Consider the following 5,162-nt stretch of genomic DNA (forward strand, 5'->3'; position numbering starts at 1 on the left):
TGTTTGTGTGTTTAGTTAGTCCATTGCAACATTCATACGGTGGATGATAAAGCACTATAACTTGTATAAAGAATATGAGTGGGGAAACTAGCAATAATTTGTGGAGATTTATATTTGTCTTGGAGACTCCTAAATGTAGCTTTTTATACTTGACCTGTTTGATGAAGCAGTTTTTTCAGCTGTTTGATGTCATATCTGACATTGAATGTGACATGCAAGGGGTTCATTTTACAGTACCTTGCATTTTCTAATGCATGACTACATAGTTCGGTGTGAAATAAAATAAAAATCTACAAATAAAATGTTCTAATATGTGTATTTTTCGCAACACGTTTTGAGGTCAATGTTTTGCATTAATAATAAAGCACCAAATGTTTATATGTTCAGTGATGATGAATGAGATGCTATAGCAGGGTTTTATTGGCTTACTTTGACCTTTATTGAACCACGCTCTTGTTTCAAAACAAACACTAGAAAAGCCAGCTCATAGTTTTAGGTTTGCATACTTCATCACACTTCATTTTGTTTGACAAGTGACTCCTTCAGGAGGGCGATGCTACGAAGTGCACTTACCAGTAATAAAATAAATTAACACTGTCTTGCAGCTACAACCAAGACTCTCCGGCCTACTGCCCTTGGTTATGGCTGCATTCCCAATTTATGTGGGCTCCATTGACAACCTCACTAACAACTTCAATAATGCCTATGTATTGTATTGCACCATTAAAACTAATAAAGGCCCTAAGAGACGTGCTTTGTTTACGGAAAAAACCAGGGGCCGTACTTATCAAGCTTCTTAGAGTGCCATTTTACACTTAAGTCCTGAGAATTTGCGAAATTTAGTCCTACTCTCAAACTTAAGAATAAAAGCTTTTTATCAACGTTCTTAAGTCTAACCCACACAGCAAAAACACTCCGCGGCGGATCCCCCGCGCAGGTATCGCGCTTTCCGGAACGGAACCGCGAAACGGACCCGCATCGGCGTCCATTTGCACTCAGGAACGTATCCGCCACGGCGGCGGGTAGCTGATCCGCCGTGGCGGCGCGTTGCATCCGCATCGCACCCATGATCAAAGCCTTATTTCCGCGGCGGGTGCGGCGGGTGCGCCGTGACGGCGCGCTGCATCCGCTCCGCACCCATGATCAAAGCCTAACCTCCCGTTGTGTGGGTTTTTTGACGAATAACACTCTTTTCCACTTTTCTTCGCTCGGGCCTCACCTACCGCGTGCAGCCATTTTGAATTTTCTGGATACGTGACGTCAGACGCACGTCCCCATGCAAAGCATTCTGGGAGGCGGCGCTGGAAATAGCCTTTTTTTACAGAATATAAAGTTTTACTGCTAGTCCTAATATCAAACAACGTCATTACAATCATACATAAATGATGATGGAAACACAAAGGCCGATCTTTACTGCGAATGTAGCAATAAATCAATAAATCTATACTTACGTTTGTGTTCCAGCAAAGAAAGTCCACGATGATCTTGGCTCATGCGCGTACACGCTAGTAGGCGCGTCCAGGTCTGCGGGTGCAGACATTGGTCGGCTCAGCGCGCGTAGGCGGAGCCTATAACTCTAGGCGGCGTGCGCCGGTTTAGTTTGTCACGTCCGCGTATGCGAATCAGACACGAGTCCGCTCAGGATCAGCTGTCTGACCGTACAATTTTCAGAGGCGGAGGTGTATCATCTAGGCGGAGCCAAAACGAATGTGACAGTAACGCGGGTTGGGCGACTTGAAGGCGGATCCGTATAGCAGTCTTCTGCTGTGTGGGAAGAATCACTCCTACTCGCCACGATATTTAAGAGACCTTCAGAGGTGTCTTAAGTGGTTAGGAGTTGCCAGCAGGGGATGGCACTGAGGCGAGAGAGACGTGCGCAAACGTTCAGGGAACGGAACAATGTTTTTTGTTTTTTTTATGACGAGCAGCTGATCAAACGGTATCGTTTAGACAGAGCGGATATTATTTTTGTCACAGATTTAATACTTTTCGATTCCTTGTTGATTTCTGCATGTGTCTGCAGTGGGCTAGTATATATAGAGCCACCCACACCAGTTTCAAATTAGTTGCCTAATTAATGAATTGGAAAGAAAATGTTATGACAGTAGCGTATGTGTGTGGCCGTGAGGTGAGTGACGTCAGTGAGTGTGTGGGAGACAGAAGAGAGGGAGCGGTAGCGTGAGTGCCGGCGGGGACTAGTTTGTTTTGTATTATTTTGTAGTTTATTGTCAAAATATACACTCCCATTGTCCACTTCAATATTTCCAAGATATTTCTTTATTCTTAGACAACGGATTCCCTTCCGTGATTGGTCATTTCTATGGACACAGAAATGACGTCACCTAAAATTCCGTTTACGGCACATAGTAATGTCGTAATTCAGCTCTGAGTGTGACACTTAAGATTCAGTCCTACACTTCGCTGAAAGTGTGAGTAAGACGCTTGATAACTAACTTTTAAGTGCAGCTTTCAGCGAAGAATTTATTTACTCTTAAGTCAACTCTTAGCAGACTTCTTAGGAGTAATTCTAAGAAGCTTGATAAGTACGGCCCCAGAGCTCTTAAATAATCATGTAGAAAGCAGGAACGCAAATGGCGTGCGACTAAACTGAAGGTCTTCAAGCATGGAGTGATAGTTTAATAACCTACAAACACGCTCTTACCGTAACCAAAACTAAATACTATAATCTTATTTGTCTTAATAAGAACAAGCCTAAATTTTTGTTTAACACCATAGCATCACTAACCCAACCAGGGTCTTCTCCCAGTAGCTCCACCCACTCGGCTGATGACTTTATGCAATTCTTTACTGAAAAAATTGAGCTCATTAGAAAGGAGATCAAAGACACAAAGTCCAAGCTTCAACTGGGTTCCATAAACATAGATGTGAATGTATGCATAATGCATCATGCAAAATGCTTTCCAAAAAAATCGTTTTGATGAAGTAACATTAGAGGAACTCTTGCAACTTGTTAATGGAACAAAACAAACACCATGGTAAATGGTTGTACTTGTATAGCGCTTTTCTACCTTTTTTTTAAGGAACTCAAAGCGCTTTGACACTATTTTCCACATTCACCCATTCACACATTCACACACTGATGGCGGGAGCTGCCATGCACGGCGCTAACCAGTCCCATCAGGAGCAAGGGTGAAGTGTCTTGCTCAAGGACACAACGGACGTGACTAGGATGGTAGTAGGTGGGGATTGAACCAGTAACCCTCAGATTGCTGGCACGGCCACTCTCCCAACTTCGCCATGTCTACTTAACACGCTTCCTGGGAAACTCATCAAGGAGCTGTTTGTAATATTAGGACCATCAGTGCTAAATATCACTTATTTATCACTTTCCTCTGGTACTCTTCCACTAGAATTCAAAACAACGGTTATTCATCCTCTGCTCAAAAGACCTAACCTCGATTCGGACCTCCTGCTAAACTACAGACTGCTGTCGCGCCTCCCCTTTATCTCTAAAATCCTCCAAAAAATTGTTGCACATCAACTAAATCAATACTTAGCGTCTAACAATCTTTGAGAACCCTTCCAGTCGAGGTTTAGGGCAAATCTCTCTACTGAGATGGCCCGCGCAAAAGTGACTAATGATTTGTTGTTAACTATGGATGCAGATGCGTCATCCATGTTGCTGCTACTTGATCTCAGTGCTGCTTTCAATACCGTTGCTCATAACTTTCTATTAGAACGCATGAAATCATGTGTCGGTATGTCAGACTTAGCTTTTTCTTGGTTTATCTCCTCCTATCTCACTGAAAGGATGCACTGTGTATCCCATTATACCGTGACCTTGTGGTATGTTAAGGTAACGTGCGGAGTCCCGTTGCTTGGACCTGCTCTCTTCAGCAATTATATGCTGCCACTAAGCAACATCATTCGCAAATACGGTTAGTTTTCACTGTTATGATGACAGCCAACTCTACATGCCCCTAAAGCTGACCAACATGCCAGATTGTAGTCATCTGGAGGTGTGTCTCAATGAAATTAAACAATGGATGCCTGGCAACTTCCTACATATTAACGCTAAGAAAACGGAAATGCCACCAGTGACACTGAAATCAGTATACAGGCGTTCGTTACATTCCGTCTCAAATACTGTAACGTAAATATTTTTGGGGCTCCCCAGGTCCAGCATTATTAGAATACAGTTGGTTCAAAATGCGGCTGCTAGACTTTTGACTAGGACAAGAACATTGGATCATATTACACCTATACTGGCTCACCTGCACTGGCTCCTGGTACACTTAAGTTGCGACTTTAAGGTTTTATCTCTTACGTACAAAATACCAAACGGCTTAGCACTATTTTATCTTGCTGATTGTTTTGTACCCAACGTTTCCGTCCAGAAACCTATGTCCAAGAATGCCGTTTAATTAGTGATACACAGAGCCCCCAAAAAGTCTGCAGGCTCTAGAGTATTTTCTATTTGAGCTCCAGTACTCTGGAATGTCCTCCCGGCAACAGCTAGAGATGCCACCTCAGTAGAAGCATTTAAGTCGCTCCTTAAAACTCATCTGTATACTATAGCTTTTTTACCATTTGACCTGTCGCTTCTCTTTTTTTGCACCCTCTCCTGCAAGGAAAAGGCCACGGCTAATCCCTGGAGAGATACAAGTCTGGAAGTTATGACCCAGTATGGACCACTCCTCTATGAACTGGATGGAGACCTCATACAATCTTCTGCTTGCCCCCAATGGTCTGGACTCTGACATTATCATTAATAATTTGCAAAAACTGTACCCACTTGGCATCCATTGCAGCTGGTCACCCAGGATGTGGGTTCAGACCAGTGATGTCATTGTGGTCTGTGCAGCCCTTCTAGGCACCTGTGATTAAGGGCTATATACATTTATTTTGATTGATGATTATAATGTTTATAAACACCAAATAAGTCACTGGACACGAGACAAAAAGACAACCTTTCAATCAGAGCCAACAAATATAGCTTACACTTTTCTTCCCCCACACATTATTTTGAACAATTGTATGTAAGAAGAGGGAACACTTTTGTTGAGATTGTTACATTATCCCATATTGATGTATTTATATATTTTTAACAGAGGCGTTTGTTATATTTTTATATTTGCCTGTTGGTATCGAATCGATATAAAAATGTATGTGTCGCCCCATAGTATCGCCATACGGTAAAG

This window comes from Entelurus aequoreus, linkage group LG11, assembly GCF_033978785.1.
Source record: "Entelurus aequoreus isolate RoL-2023_Sb linkage group LG11, RoL_Eaeq_v1.1, whole genome shotgun sequence".
Taxonomy (NCBI): Eukaryota; Metazoa; Chordata; class Actinopteri; order Syngnathiformes; family Syngnathidae; genus Entelurus; species Entelurus aequoreus.